The 17,240-nt window shown below is 34.3% G+C and overlaps 1 protein-coding gene across 2 annotated transcripts in view; it reads right to left on the bottom strand.

The window, feature by feature from the left end:
• RIMS2 (regulating synaptic membrane exocytosis 2) overlaps positions 1 to 17,240 on the bottom strand; it is a 566,417-nt gene that overhangs the window by 283,242 nt on the left and 265,935 nt on the right. The gene's annotated exons all lie outside the window — the stretch shown is intronic.

Here is a 17,240-nt window from a genome sequence, read left to right as displayed (position 1 = left end):
TTTACTGCTCTAACTTGAGATGATCAATTTAAATAAATACCAACTATAATGATTTGTTCATTTAAAAAAGAAGTCAGAAAGATCTGCTATTTTTATTCCATTTTCATTAAATTAAGGCCAGCTCCACGACACTTCTCTGTCTTCACAGCTGACTCCTAATATGTCCTTACAGACCCAGAAGAAGAGTGTTTGTTAAGTTTTCAATCTGCCCCTCTAACACCAGTACAATCTGGTAGAACTTGTAATCACACATCATACTCTTTGCCAACAAAATATTCACGCTGTCCTCTTCTCTGGCACAAACTCAGATAATGGCAATCACTAGCCACGAGAAGCAATGGAACTGGAATCCTGAAGATGACAGAAAAGGTTTAGAATAACTGTTACAGAGATTTTGCCAGGACAAATGAAATAGTGGGGTCAGATGAAGTTAAAGATGACCAAGATTAGATAGCTCAGTTGAGAATTTCTTAGACAATATTTTCTTGATTCCAAAAGAAAGAGCAGAGAAAGGATACACATGGAGTGACCCAACCCAGCAGCAGCATCATTCTCCTCTCAATCCTCTTTTGTATCACCTAGACCCTTTCCCCCATATCTGGAATGCAGTCTGCTAATGCATCAGTTAGGGTTCCTTAACAGAAACAAAAGTCACTCTAGGTTTTCCAGGGAGTCAGCGTTTCAATATAGAAAGCAAAACTACACAACTGTTGAACCTGCTAAGGAATGAAGGTCAGAGAAGATAATGCTGTTCTTAGCCTGGAGAACCAAAGACAGGGTTCTCAAAATGGTCATTAGGAAACTGCTGTGAATTCGAAAAGTCTTGAGGAATTTGCCACCAATTACCTCAGCTGCCTACAGCATTAGGGTGGTCAATTAAAAGGAGTTTCATCTAGGAGCCACTAAGACTTTCACATCTGCCTATCTGCCTGCCAACAACTCTGCTTGACAATTATGGTTTCTATAACTCTTCTACCTTTCAAATCTCACACATGTGCATTGCTAGGGTTGACTCTAACCTAGAGCCATAAAGGGAAAAGTACTGCAGTAAATGAAGGAGCTGGCCTGTTCCCTTAAATGTTTTATGATTAAGAAAGTGTATGCGCTTTTTTTTTACATTTACATATAAAACATTTAGGACTTAATTACAAATCTTTTAGGTTCTAATTGTTACATAATACCATAGATTCCTACAGTTTAAAATATACAATCAAAACAGAGCACTCAAAATAAATTATACAGTATTAACCTACATAATATCCTATTTATGTGTCTGTTATGCATAATTCATTTTACTTTTTGTCATTATTTTTATACATATGAATAAAGAAAAAATACTCTAGTATGGTAGCAATGTATCATGAAAAGAACACTAGAGTTAAGGGATCTGGGTTTCTTAGTCCTACTTCTGCTATTAACCAGTTACTTGAACCTATAAAGCCATTTAATCTTTGAGAGTCTGTGCTTTAAAGTGAGAGACATAGATTATACACATTAACTCAAATATTATTTTAACAAATATGTATTAGGTAAGAACTAAATGCCGCACACTATAATATAGATTAGGAATACAGGAATGATTAAGAGATGACCCTTATAAGAAGCTGAATGATTCTAAAACCTTCTTTCATTTCTTAGAGATTATGATCTTATAATATTGATACCACAACTTCATCAAGTTAATATGCCTAAATGAAAGCTTAAAGCATCGCAAAAAATAAGGATGCTCTTATCAAGATGTAATTAACTGACTAGTGCCAATTTTCAATATACTCACATCTCATTAACTAGCTACTTAGTACTAACTATACTAAAAATATATATACTAACTGAGATAAGTGAGAATTTCTCTAGGGAACTCTAAAGAATAAGCAATTAAATTAGTTCCTTCTCAAACTGACCATCTAACATCCATTAGATTAGATGTAGAATTTATGTTAGGAATCCAAATTCATTTCAGTATGTTTAAAATAATATAACAAGTTTTTTCAATCTAAGTTAATAAATATATTTTCTCTAAAAATGTGTTATTCATAAATTTAATTTAATATAAACAAATTGATACTGTTTCAAGAGTAAGGCTAGTGTTTCTCAGATTTATATGGTACATAAGAAAAGAATTTTTTTAATTTCATTTAGAGATTGCTTAATAAAATAAATTTTAATTTCCTTAAAATTCAGTGTGGACTGAATAGGAAATTTTATAGCCATATATAAGCATATGAATTTTGGAAACATAATAAAAAAGGAAGTAAAATGTGATTTGCTAAATGAAAGCAGTATTATTTCATTACAATAGGCCAGTAAGAGCAGCTCATCAGCTAGAGCTCACTTTTGTGCCTTTGTGTTTCCCCAGCATATTACTACTCATCCTACAGACAATTACCTAACTAGTGTTCTGTACTGTCCACTAGACTTCAAATTTTGAACCAGAAAGGGCTATGTCTAACACACCTTTGTACCTCCAGTATTTATTCAGTCACTCAACGAATATTTATTTAGTGCTTACTACGGGCCAGGTATGATTCTGGTTGCTGGAAATGCAACAGAAAAATGACACATAAGGTCTCAGCCCTCAAGAAGTTCTTTCTAGTAGGGAAGACAGACAGTAAGCATATAAACAAATTAAGGTAATTTCATATAGTAATAAGTCCTATAGAAGAAAACTGAAACAGGGTAAAATTACAAAAAGTGACTGAGTGAAGCTACTTTCAATAAGGAAGTTCTTTCTAAAAAAGTACATTTGAACTAAGACCTGAAGAGCATAGTTACATGATATGTAGCCCATTTATATAAAACATACAGCTTTGCTGGAGAAGTTTTGGGCATTCTCATTAAATTGCTATTCTTTTCTTTTCTTTCCCTTATTATTATTTTTTTTTACTCAAAGCTGTTTTATAAAATATAAATTTACTGAATTCTTAATTGTTATTTTATTGAATCTAGGATTTTCCAGCGTAGTTCATCTCTAGAACCCATCTAAAAGCAGTCCACTAAGCCTTTTTCACATGCTCCTCCCTTTCAAAAGATTTCATGCTCCCAAATGAGTAAACTGTAATTTACCATATTTGGTAAATACTTCATTATATTTTATTTCAGTTGAAAGTCAAAAGAAAAACAAGCAGACTAAATCAGAATGAATAGACACTGGTTTTACAATATTATCAAAAATACTTACATGCCTAAGATTGTTAATACAAATTAATCTCTAAAATGTGGAACTTAAAGCCATACAAGAAAGTGAAGTAAAAAATTTCAGAAAATGTTCAGGGAAAAATTGGATATTTTGAAGGACGGTCAATTTAATGATGGCCTTCTTCCTCACTGCACTTCTTCCCTAGGTAATCTGACCCATTTCTATCCAGAAATGTCTATAATACCCCTTTGTTAAGTTTCAAGAGAACAGGCAACCTGGGTCTAAGGAGGATGGCAGATAGTAGGTGCTCAATCTTCTGAATTAAAGAACCGACCGATTAATTCTCCCTTAGGTTATCTCTACTTTTCATGGCTTGCTCTCTTTTTCTGACTCAAACCCACTGATGTGCTAAAATAGTCTAGATCTTCTCTTTCCCCTACTACTCCCATGGCAGTAATAGGGCCTTAAGTGCAATGAAGAAACTACTTTTATTAGTAGTGTAATTTAGCTCTATTGTATGTTAATTTGGCTTTTGTTGAACTTCAGACTATTGTTTATAAAATGACTTCTTTGGCAAAAATTTATTTTGAGTGTCAATCCCTTTAGAACTAAACAGTTAGAAAAAAATCTCTTTGTAAATTAGGGATTTCTAGTAATACATTTAACATCATGCTGGGTATGGACAGAAATGGGGAGGAAAAAAGCAACACTTCATTCCTGAGGAATTAACATAAATTTTTGAAAGTAAATAGGGTAAAAGTGAATATAGTGAAACTTTATAACACAGGAAATATATATTCCATTGTATTGATAAATAAAAATATTCATTATACAGTTCAATTCTAAAAGAAATTCTATTATTAATTAGACCTTAGCAAGCTATTTAAGTGCTTTTTAAAGATCATACCTTAGGAAAACTGAATCCAATATTAAATCAAGCAATCACTTTGTTCTAGAGATTATAAAATTTGCCTGAAGCATGTGAATCAGACTGTAGATGCTGATTTGTACTGGATTTAAGTAAAAATAGAACACTGGTCATGATTTCTGAAATTGGGATGACTATTGTCACTGTTCCTTAACATAATTTCTGAAATTGGGATGACTATTGTCACTGTTACTTAACTCTATGCTTTCAGGTAGAGTACTTGATAGTATATTTATTAAAGCCATGTTAGAAGCAAGGCAAGATTTTATTCTAAGAATACTCTTACCAAACAATGATGAATCTGCTATCAGTTATTCTAAAATATTCAAATACTCATCAAAACAATTTTTACCAGTCATATCATTAATTATTTCATATATACTTTCTTAAACTTAAAATTGCTATATATCTTAGACACTATATTATTTCAGAAACTGAAGAAAATCCATGAAAATATAAGTACTATATCTCTAACCTTTATTTTCCCTACTGGCCTTTATAGGCAGGCCCTAGCATTTATTATTATCAAATGGAAAACATTTAATATGAAGAAGAATATAGTGATAATCTGTACACTTCTCTGGACAATCATAAAGCATTTAACAGTATTTAACCCATAAATTTTAATTCAGAAGAATGTAGCAATTCATCTAAGATGTTATACTTCACTTAATCCTTCAAAGACCCTTAGAAATTAAAAGGCAGAATCCAGAATTATGACTTTTTTAGAATAAAATGTATTTGTGACGTTATGTAGTGCCTTAATTTTCACTCCTATTCATCAATCTCTAGTTCTAATATATAACAATATCAGTATTATATTCACTTTGTATTTACCTAATATCTGTTCATCTTACTTCTCTTTATTAAAACCTAGGTTGCTACAATTATTTTCTCTTTCACCATATTATAGTGGTCTTAACTGGAACTAGTTTATAGAAAAATCACATAAAGAAATGTCCTAAATCTATTATTATTATTTTTACTTTTGGCTGTGTTGGGTCTTTGTTGCTGTCCGCGAGCTTTCTTTAGTTGCAGTGAGCGGGCTTCTCATTGCGGTGGCTTCTCTTCTTGCAGAGCACAGGCTCTAGGTGCACAGGCTCCAGTAGTTGTGGCTTGCGGGCTCTAGAGCGCAGACTTAGTAGTTGTGGTGCATGGGCTTAGTGGCTTCGCCGCACGTGGGGTCTTCCCCAACCAGGGCTCGAACCCGTGTCCCCTGCATTGGCAGGCAGATTCTTAACCACTGCCCCACCAGGGAAGCCCCTAAATCTACTTTAATCAGTAGCATTTCTTGTTCACTGCTTATAAGTTTTTTGTCATATGGACTAATTATTCAATCTATTTCTAAATATTCTAGCTGTATATTCACACCCACTCCATTATAAATGTCTGATTAGACATAATAGGTTGAGCAAGAAACTCTACCAATTAGTCTCTTTAAAATTCCATGTCTAAAAATCATATTGACTGATAGAGAAACTCCAAATTGAAAGATTCTTTCCCAATTAAAGCCACTTTTGACAATTTCCCAAAGGCAGTCTCAATTTATATACTGTATACTAATTCATGATGTTTTTAATATTAGTTTCTATTTTAATATTTACAATCTTTAACATCCTATGTGTTTGTGTTATTATACTACCTAGAATACTGACCATATATACTATAAAATAATCATCAAGTTTCTGAAAATATAATCCAGTAAACATTTGAAAACATTTACAAGGACAGTGAAAGGTTATGTGGAAACTTAAGTTTTAATATTCATATATTTTTAACTCTTAAAACTTATGCAATTTTTAAGAATCATAATGACAATGAGAGAAGAGTGAAGAATTTGAAGATTACGAATTTCTGTAAATTCAAATCTATGTTATTACAATTAAGCACTACCTATATGAAAATCTCTTACTCTTGTTTAATTAGTAGAGATTATTAAATAATTGTCATTTTATATATAAAAGAATAGAAATGACATTTGAAGAGTCAATAATCTGAAAAAACCTCCAACTTTTTAAAAGCTTAATAAGGCATGATGTTGCTAAATAAATTGAAATACTTCATTAATTCAATTACAAAATGCTAGCCATACAGTTTAAACATAACATTGCAATCAAATTCTGAAATTTGAAGCTGTTTAGACACATTAAATCAAGGATTTAACAGAAGCATACGATCCTGTAAAACATAAAATATGTAGGTTCTATTCCTATAATTCCTACAAAAAGGAATTTTTACAAATCAAACAATTTATATTCATCATAAAACATGTAAAAAAAACAATCTTTTTTTACATTTCACAGTATTCAACACATTTTTATATTTTTACCTTTCGCTCAACCAATGCACATCTGTCGAGCATGAAGCATCATGTTGACAAAAATACATCGGCACTATGCCGGGCAGTGCTTTCATTTAATCCTTCTAGCTCTAGCAAAATCATAGGAGCCATCCTTAATCAGATGATTTGAAAGTCTCTACTTGCTCACAATCATTTTATTTCAAAACTCAATTACCAAAAAAGTTACACATAAAACAAAACTCATTCACGGATGGAGTCATAAAATCCTCTAGTGATGGGACTGTTAAGAAAAAGGTTATTCCTTAATGCCGTTACTATGTGGCTGTATATAGCTCAGGTCAAGTAAGAATGTACCCTGTAAGAAGGATTATGGTACTTAGCTGATTAGAGCCTCACAATACTGAACACCAGATGCATCCTACATCCAAGGCATTTCTGGGCACTATACTTAAAACGGACATATTCAAAAATTGTAAAGCACATTCTCCTATATGAATTACAGTATTTCTAAAATAAAAGGATTTGTTGTGTTTGCTATTGATGTCTACCACACTGCTTTCACTATAAAATGTAGAGTGATAGTAAAAGATGGAGATGGTTTAACAGGTCTACTCTATCATTTCTTTTCAATTATTCAGTAAGAAGTTTCCTAATCTTTACTAAAAAGAGAATGCTCCCCTAAAGGCGTAACGAAACATGAAGTAGCAGTTTCTGTAAAAATTTAATTGAAAATGTGTTCCATGAGCTAAGAATTGGTTAGACACTGAGTTTAAATCAAGCTTTGCTCACTTTATTACTTCAACGCCTCTATTCAGTCATGCAAAAAACTAAAAAATAGGAAAAAAAGATAACACCATGGATTCCTTTCTACCAAAAGCCAATTACCTAGATGTTAATGTTATACTTCTGAGAATTATGTTTAAGTGATTCCAAATAAACTTATATAAAACTGAGAAAAAGTCCGTGTTTGAAGAGTAGGGAGAGATGCGAAAGTAGTGTGCTGTGTTTTGGTCTCCCAAATTTCAAGTTTAAATGAGGGTTTAGGAATATGTTGTAGCACCATTCAACTACTTTTGCAGTATTCATCTACAGAATTCTCTCCTAAAATGTAGACCTTGGAGACATTGGGCACAAGGGGCGGGCAGGGGGAGGCAGGGTGTGGGGAATAGGGACAGATAAAGTCATTTTTACCCTCTGAGATTCCTAATACAGACTTCTAGACTATTCAAACAGAAATGCAATAAAAATTAGAAATGCAAGTTAATTCATTTTTATAGAAATATTAACCAATAATAAAATTCAACCACTTAGACCCCACAGTTCATTTCAAACTGAAAAAAAAAAAAATCCACATAGTATTTTGATTCTTCCAAGCTGGTAAGTCCAGAAGATTTCAGAAACAATATTACAGGTGATGCTATGATAGCGAACTGTCTTCTTTACTTTTCCTTCCATTCACTTTTACCCCTTCAGTGAGCTCTTGGCAATGTGTTCCCAATGGTAATGCACACTCTGCTGCCCTTCCTCTCTCCCATTACCCTTGCTTCTAGCTTCTTTCAGACTGTCCACCTCAGACTGTCTTTCGTATCATTTCTAGCACACTGCTGCTTTCTCTTTACTCTCTACAGATTGTTCTATGGCTCCAATTTCTTCTTCCCCACCCTTTGAGAGTTATTGAGTTGGCCAAAAACTTCGGGTTTTCCATAACATCTTAGGAAAACCCCGAACGAACTTTTTGGCCAACCCAATATCTTGTCCTTTTTCAAACTCTTTACTTTGACTTTTTTTTTTTTTCAATTATTCCCTAGATAAGTACTTCTTATGCATTCAAATTTATGAAGGTCCAATTTGGGGTTTAAAAAGTTTTCATGAGAATATTACAATTTTAGTATCCATTGACCACTTCAGAAATACAAAATAACAAAAAGATTCTGTGAATCAGATACCAGCTTAAATTAATTTTATTTTATTCATGATAATATTTTCAACTTATATTTGAAAGATGAAGACCTAGTACATGCAAATCTCTAGAAAATGGTGCACAAATGATGCTCCCTTATAGTAACACATTGGGCCACTCCCCTTTCCCCACTATCCCTCCCAAAATTGCTATGTCAAAAAGAGACACAAAGACTAGGAACCATTCTATACTAGAAGGTAATTTGAACCTGTAGTAATTTTATTTCCCTTCTTTAATGTGCTCTATCGAAGTCTATGGCAGCCTTAGAAACAATCCTACAATAAAGATTCACTGGAATCAATACAAAGAAGTACAATGAGCAACATAGAAGACATAAAAGAGGGAAAAAAAGAATAAATAAGTTTATCTAAACTTCCATAATCATCAGAGAAAGGCCCTAGAGTTATTTTGTTCTATTTTCCACTGAAAAATTTATATTCTTTTAATATTACTGCCCCTCTACTGAACTTCAATTATTGGTTTCATACACTTGTTCCATTCTCTCCTCCTATTTCTATTTGCTCCAAAGAGGCAACAGATTTTTGGTTAGGGCCTGCAACTATAGTTATTCAGAGAAGAGAAATATTTTCCTGTAAAATGAAACAAACATATCTAGAAGTGTATATCGAATTTAAAAAGAGATGCTGTTTATCTGCAAATCAATCATGCATATAATTAATTTTCATCTTAAGGGTTTATTTCCTTATTGAGAAAAAGAATCATACAGTGTTTTAAAATATAGAAAATACAGGTCAGTGGTTTTAAGGAGAAGCGGCATTTTCTGTCTCAGTTAATGGTTATTCTTTCCTTCTAGTTATTCATCCAATCCATGAGGAAATTCTGCTGCATCTACCTTCAGAATATATCCAGAACCCAAACACTTCTCACCAACTCCACCAGTACAAGCCTGATTTAACCAGTATTTCTGGTGTGAATTACTGAAAAACTTCCTAACTGGTCTCCCTGCTTCTATTCTATCCCCCTTCAGATCAGTCTCAACACAGCAGCAATAATGTACGTCAGATCATATCATTAACACGCTTGAAACACTTCAGCAACCCCCTATTTTGCTTACAAGGCCTATAGGATCCAGCACCCACTGCTCCCTGTACTCCTCACCAGCTACTCACTCAGATCCAGCCACGCTGGCTTCCCTGCATGTTTTCACTTAAGACCATTGCTCTGGCAGCTCCCTCTGCCTGGAATGCTGTTCCTCCAGATATCTCTAGAGATATCTAGTCGGCTAGTCAGTAGAGAGCTTCCTCAATTCTTCCCTCATATCTCACTTTCTCAAAGTGAAACGTGGTCTCAAGGAGGCCTACCCTGGCCACCCTACTGAATACTTCAATCTCTGTCTCCACCGCCACCCTCCAAATCCCAATCCCGTTAACCTGCCTTACTTTTTAAACTTTTTCATAACATTTATCACCTTCTAATTATGATACATTTTTTATCCCACTTTTCATTCCCTGGATTTTTTTGAAATTTTGAATTTTATTTTACTTATTTTTTTATACAGCAGGTTCTTATTAGTTATCCACTTTATACATATTAGTGTATACATGTCAATCCCAATCTCCCAATTCATCACACCACCACCACACCCCTGCCACTTTCCCCCCTTGGTGTCCATACGTTTGTTCTCTACATCTGTGTCTCTATTTCTGCCCTGCAAACTGGTTGATCTGTACAATTTTTATAGGTTCCACATATATGTGTTAATATACGATATTTGTTTTTCTCTTTCACTTACTTCACTTTGTATGACAGTCTCTAGATCCATCCACCTCACTACAAATAACTCAATTTCATTCCTCTTTATGGCTGAGTAATATTCCACTGTATATATGTACCACAACTTCTTTATCCATTCGTCTGTTGATGGGCATTTAGGTTGCTTCTATTACCTGGCTATTGTAAATAGTGTTGCAATGAACATTGGGGTAAATGTAACTTTTTGAATTATGGTTTTCTGTGGGTATATGACCAGTAGTGGGATTGCTGGGTCATAGGATAATTCTATTTTTAGTTTTCAAAGGAACCTCCATACTGTTCTCCATACTGGCTGTATCAGTTTACATTCCCACCAACAGTGCAAGAGGGTTCCCTTTTCTCCACACCCTCTCCAGCATTTGTTGTTTGTAGATTTTCTGATGATGCCCATTCTAACTGGTGTGAGGTGATACCTCATTGTAGTTTTGATTTGCATTTCTCTGATAATTAGTGATGTTGAGCAGCTTTTCATGTGCTTCTTGGCCACCTGTATGTCATCTTTGGAGAAATGTCTATTTAGGTCTTCTGCCCATTTTCGGATTGGGTTGTTTGTTTTTTTAATATGGAGCTGCATGAGCTGTTTATATATTTTGGAGATTAATCCTTTGTCCGTTGATTCGTTTGCAAATATTTTCTCCCATTCTGAAGGTTGTCTTTTCGTCTTGTTTGTAGTTTCCTTTGCTTGGCAAAAGCTTTTAAGTTTCATTAGGTCCCATTTGTTTATTTTTGTTTTTATTTCTATTCTTCTAGGAGGTGGATCAAAAAGATCTTGCTGTGATTTAATTCAAAGAGTGTTCTTCCTATGTTCTCCTCTAAGAGTTTTATAGTCTCCAGTCTTAAATTTAGGTCTCTAATCCATTTTGAGTTTATTTTTGTGTATGGTGTTAGGGAGTGTTCTAACTTCATTCTTTTACATGTTGCTGTTCAGTTTTCCCAGCACCACTTATTGCAGACACTGTCTTTTCTCCATTGTATATCCTTGCCTCCTTTGTCATAGATAAGTTGACCATAGGTGCATGGGTTTATCTCTAGGCTTTCTCTGCTGTTCCATTGATCTATATTTCTGTTTTTCTGCCAGTACCATATTGTGTTGATTACTGTAGCTTTGTAGTATAGTCGGAAGTCAGGAAGTCTGATTCCTCCAGCTCCATTTTTTCCCTCAAGACTGCTTTAGCTATTCAGGGTCTTTTGTGTCTCCATACAGATTTTAAGATTTTGTTCTGGTTCTGTGAAAAATGCCACTGGTAGTTTGATAGGGATTGCATTGGATCTGCAGATTGCTTTGGGTAGTACAGTCATTTTCACAATAGTGATTCTTCCAATCCAAGAACATGGTGTATCTCTCCATCTGTTTGTATCATTTTAATTTCTTTCATCAGTGTATTACAGTTTTCTGAGTACAGGTCTTTCCTCTCCCTAGGTAGGATTATTCCTAGGTAATTCTTTTTGTAATTCTTTTTGTTGCAATGGTAAATGGAAGTGTTTCCTTAATTTCTCTTTCAGGTTTTTCATCATTAGTGTATAGGAATGCAAGAGATTTCTGTGCATTAATTTTGTATCCTGCAACTTTACCAAATTCATTGATTAGCTCTAGTAGTTTTCTGATGGCATCTTTAGGATTCTCTATGTATAGTGTCATGTCATCTGCAAACAGTGACAGTTTTACTTCTTCTTTTCCAATTTGTATTCCTTTTATTTCTTTTTTTCATCTGATTGCTGTGGCTTGGACTTCCAAAACTATGTTGAATAATAGTGGCGAGAGTCGACACCCTTGTCCTTTTCCTGATCTTAGAGGAAATGCTTTCAGATTTAAAACACTGAGAATGATGTTTGCTATGGTTTTGTCATATACGGCCTTTCTTATGTTGAGGTAGGTTCCCTCTATGCCCACTTTCTGGAGAGTTTTTATCATAAATTGGTGTTGAATTTTGTCAAAACCTTTTTCTGAATCTGCTGAGATGATCATATGGTTTTTCTTCTTCAATTTGTTAATATGGTGTATCACATTGATTGATTTGTGTATATTGAAGAATACTTGCATACCTGGGATAAATCCCACTTGATAATGGTGTATGATCCTTTTAATGTGTTCTTGGATTCTGTGTGCTAGTAGTTTATTGAGGATTTTTGCATCTATATTCATCAATGATACTGGTCTGTAATTTTCTTTTTTTGTAGTATCTTTGTCTGGTTTTAATATCAGGGTGATGGTGGCCTCATAGAATGAGTTTGGGAGTGTTCCTTCCTCTGCAATTGGTTGGAAGAGTTTGAGAAGGATGAGCGTTAGCTCTTCTCTGAATGTTTGAAAGAATTCACCTGTGAAGCCAGCTGGTCCTGGACTTTTGTTTGTTGGAAGATATTTAATCACAGTTTTAATTTCATTGCTTGTGACTGGTCTGTTCATATTTTCTATTTCTTCCTGGTTCCGTCTTGGAAGGTTATATCTTTCTAAGAATTTGTCCATTTCTTCCAGGTTGTCCATTTTATTGGCATACAGTTGCTCGTAGTAGTCTCTTAGGATGCTTTATATTTCTGCAGTGTTTCTTGTAACTTCTCCTTTTTCGTTTCTAATTTTACTGATTTGAGTCCTCTCCCTCTTTTTCTTGATGAGTCTGGCTAATGGTTTATCAATTTTGTTAATCTTCTCAAAGAACCAGCTTTTAGTTTTATTGATCTTTGCTATTGTTTTCTTTGTTCCTATTTCATTTATTTCTGCTCTGATCTTTATGATTTCTGTCCTTCTGCTAACTTTGGGTTTTGTTTGTTCTTCTTTCCCTAGTTCCTTTAGGTGTAAAGTTAGATTATTTATTTGAGATTTTTCTTGTTTCTTGAGGTAGGCTTGTATTACTATAAACTTCCCTCTTAAAACTGCTTTTGTTGCATCCCGTAAGTTTTGAGTTATCGTATTTTCATTGTCATTTGTCTCTAGGTATTTTTTGATTTCCTCTTTGATTTCTTCAGTGATCTCTTGGGTTTTAGTAACGTATTGTTTAGCCTCCATGTGTTTGTTACTTTTTTTCCCGTAATTGATTTCTAATCTCATAGTCTTGTGGTCAGAAAAGATGCTTGATATGATTTCAGTTTTCTTAAATTTACTGAGGCTTGATTTGTGACCCAAGATGTGATCTATCCTGGAGAATGTTCCATGTGCACTTGAGAAGAAAGTGTAATCTGATGTTTTTGGATGGAATGCCCTATAAATATCAATTAAATCTATCTGTTCTATTTTGTCATTTAAAGCTTGTGTTTCCTTATTAATTTTCTGTTTGGATGATCTGTCTATTGGTGTAAGTGAGGTGTTAAAGTCCCCCACTAATATTGTGTTACTGTTGATTTCCTCTTTTATAGCTGTTAGCAGTTGTCTTATATATTGAGGTGCTCCTACGTAGGTTGCATATATATTTATAATTGTTATATCTTCTTCTTGGATTGATCCCTTGATCATTATATAGTGTCCTTCCTTGTCTCTTGTAACATTCTTTATTTTAAAGTCTATTTTATCTGATATGAGTATTGCTACTCCAGCTTTCTTTTGATTTCCATTTGCATGGAATATCTTTTTCCATCCCCTCTCTTTCAGTCTGTATGTGTCCCTAGGTCTGAAGTGGGTCTCTTATAGACAGCATATAGATGGGTCTTGTTTTTGTATCCATTCAGCAAAACTGTGTCTTTTGTTTGGAGCATTTAATCCATTCACGTTTACGGTAATTATTGATATATACGTTCTTATTACCATTTTCTTAATTGTTATGGGTTTGTTTTTGTAGATCCTTTTATTCTCTTGTGTTTCCCACTTAGAGAAGTTCCTTTAGCATTTGTTGTAGAGCTGGTTTGGTAGTGCTGAATTCTCTTGGCTTTTGCTTGTCTGTAAAGCTTTTGATTTCTCCATCAAATCTGAATGAGATCCTTGCTGGGTAGAGTAATCTTGGTTGTAGGTTCTTCCCTTTCATCACTTTAAATATTATCATGCCATTCACTTCTGGCTTGTAGAGTTTCTGCTGAGAAATCAGCTGTTAACCTTATGGGAGTTCCCTTGTATGTTATTTGTCATTTTTCCTTTGTTGATTTTAATAATTTTTCTTTGTCTTTAAATTTTGTCAATTTGATTACTGTGTCTTGGTGTGTTTCTCCTTGGGTTTATCCTGCCTGGGACTTGCTGCACTTCCTGGACCTGGGTGGCTATTTCCTTTTCCCATGTTAGGGAAGTTTACGACTATAATCTCTTCAAATATTTTCTCAGGTCCTTTCTCTCTCTCTTCTCCTTCTGGGGCCCCTATAATGCGAATGTTGTTGCATTTAATGTTGTCCCAGAGGTCTCCTAGGCTGTCTTAATTTCTTTCCATTCTTTTTTCTTTATTCTGTTCTGCAGCAGTGAATTCCACCATTCTGTCTTCCAGGTCACTTATCCGTTCTTCTGCCTCAGTTATTCTGCTATTGATTCCTTCAAGTGTATTTTTCATTTCAGTTATTGTATTGTTCATCTCTGTTTGTTTGTTCTTTAACTCTTCAGGTCTTTGTTAAACATTTCTTGCATCTTTTTTTTGTTGTTGTTCTGTCTGCTCTGGGTCTGGGTTTTCAGCCTGCCATTTTACACTATAGTGAGTATCCTAGTAAACGATCAATGTTTAGTGCTTAGAACCACTGAAACCTAAGTACAGAGATTACCGCTGAAATGCAGAGACTGATCACCACTGTGCACGCAGCACCTTGTATAGGACTTGGCATTCAGTCAGCACTCATTCTATATGGAATGAATGGTATTATAATAGTAATGCTTCAATTATTCTGCAGTATTACAGCATGAACTATACAGGTAACTCAATTCTAGCAGAAATCATTTGTCGACGTTTTAATGAAAATACCCACTCTGTTTCAATTTTGTGCTTAAAAGCTGTACATATATATTTTTAATTGTCTATTTTCTCATGTGATGATTATAATCCTTGGGAGGCTGAAGGTATAGTGAACAACAACTCATAAGTTCAGATCTAAGGCCATGTTCTCCCTCTGAAAAGGAATGTCTGTGACTTAACATCCCTAAACTTATTTTTTTAACATCTTTATTGGAGTATAATTGCTTTACAATGGTGTGTTAGTTTCTGCTTTATAACAAAGTGAATCGGTTATACATATACATATGTTCCCATATCTCTTCCCTCTTGTGTCTCCCTCCCTCCCACCCTCCCTATCCCACCCTTCTAGGTGGTCACAAAGCACTGAGCTGATCTCCCTGTGCTATGTGGCTGCTTCCCACTAGCTATCTACTTTACACTTGGTAGTGTATATATGTCCATTCTTGCATCTTCTTGATCATTGCCTCCATTCTTTTCCTGAGGTCTTGTATCGTCTTCACTATCATTATTCTGAATTCTTTTTTTGGAAGGTTGCCTATCTCCACTTCATTTAGTTGCTTTTCTGGGTTTTATCATGTTATTTCACCTAGTACATAGCCCTCTGCCTTTTCATCTTGTCTATCTTTCTGTGAGTATGGTTTTTGTTCCACAAAATTGGAACTGCAGGATTGTAGTTCTTCTGCAGGATTGTAGTTCTTCTTCCTTCTGCTGTCTGCCCTCTCTATGATATATTTTTTATTTGTCATGTTTTCTGTCTGCTTCTTCATGTGTAAGTTTTACAGGCAGGGATCATTGTTTTGGTCACTTTATCCCAAATACATGGCATACAGTAGGTACTCAATATATATTTATTGAATAAGTAAATAAAGCTACCCAAGCAAGGTATTTTTTACACTATGATGAAAATAAATGTCATCCACCCAACTTTCCCAACATATCTACAATATAAACTTAATAGGATTAGCCAAAACTCACAAGATTTGTTTTCTTTTTTGCATTTTACCTTGAAAAACACACTGACAAATTACTCAAAATAGTACTCTCAGGTGAACAAGCAAAAGATGTGCCTCTGATGCATGAGTTTTGAGAATACTGACCTCTTCACTTTCCCAGCTATTGAATCTTTTTGTCCAATTTTGTTGATTTTTAAGAGTGATTTAAAAATTCAAGTGACTTTTTCAGAAATGTGGAGAAAACTGCATTGCTGAGGTAGGGAGAGGTGAGGAGTTAAAGAAAAGCTGTTTCTTGATAGCAGAAAGAAAGAATATTTGAAAATAGAGCTAGTTCTGTCAATTAGCCTGCCACTAATCTGCATGAGAATGCCACACAATCAACTTATTTTAGAATGTGGCAGGTACATAGAAAGCATTTTCTGAACAAGATTTTTCCTGGAAGAGAATTCATGATAAGATAACCAAATCAACACCGTACTGTTTGGAGTAACTGCCATGACAAAACAAAAACAAATAAACAAAATAATAATATATTGTATTTAAATGTGGGAAACTTCATTATACCAACATTTGTGGAAATCGAATTTTTCATGAATTATTCCTGTATTTTTAATGTACCAATAAATACTCACATAGCATGTTATATATCTTGATACAAAGCTGAAGGAACTGACACAAAATATTTCTAAATGATCTGCACACTCAGATCTGACTCAATTAGATTTATTAAAGAAACCAGATTTATTTTCCAGTTAACAGAATGTTCTTTCTCAAAAAGAGAAAACAGCACCTAACATCTGCATGCTAGCATGATATGTTGGAGCTCCTTAGTTATGGTTATCAAATATTGCATTGCTTCAAATTATGCATCAATCAGCACTACTGTTTACATATGCAGTATATTCTCTGGAAATAGATACTCTTGATTCCTTAATTCTTCAAGACCAGTAAAAGACCATCAAATGGAATCTTTAGCAGATTGCCTTCAAAAGTGGTTGAAAGTAGTATATAATTTTATCTTGGGGCAGCATTCTTTTCACTCCATTCCCAGTCTCAGAAAGTCTACCCAAAACCCACATATCTACATGGGTTTAATATTAAAACATGATGGAAATTTTAAGGAAGGTTTACTGAGGAGGTGAAGAAGATAGTATTGCACCCAATACAGCAAACTTCCATAAAACATCCTCTTTTTAATAATTCTGCTCTTTCCTTGAAGTAATTCTCCCTTCAATAAAGCTCTCTTAGCTTCTTATCAACTTGTCCCCCACAGTCTTCTACAAATTCCCTCTGTCAATGATGCATTACAGCCAGGGAAAAAAAAGTATGATGCTT

The sequence above is a fragment of the Aethalodelphis obliquidens genome, unplaced genomic scaffold, assembly GCF_003676395.1.
Source record: "Aethalodelphis obliquidens isolate GAN/ISIS:26980383/991018 unplaced genomic scaffold, ASM367639v1 scaffold39, whole genome shotgun sequence".
Classification (NCBI taxonomy): Eukaryota; Metazoa; Chordata; class Mammalia; order Artiodactyla; family Delphinidae; genus Aethalodelphis; species Aethalodelphis obliquidens.
This window is presented reverse-complemented; position numbering and strand designations above follow the sequence as displayed.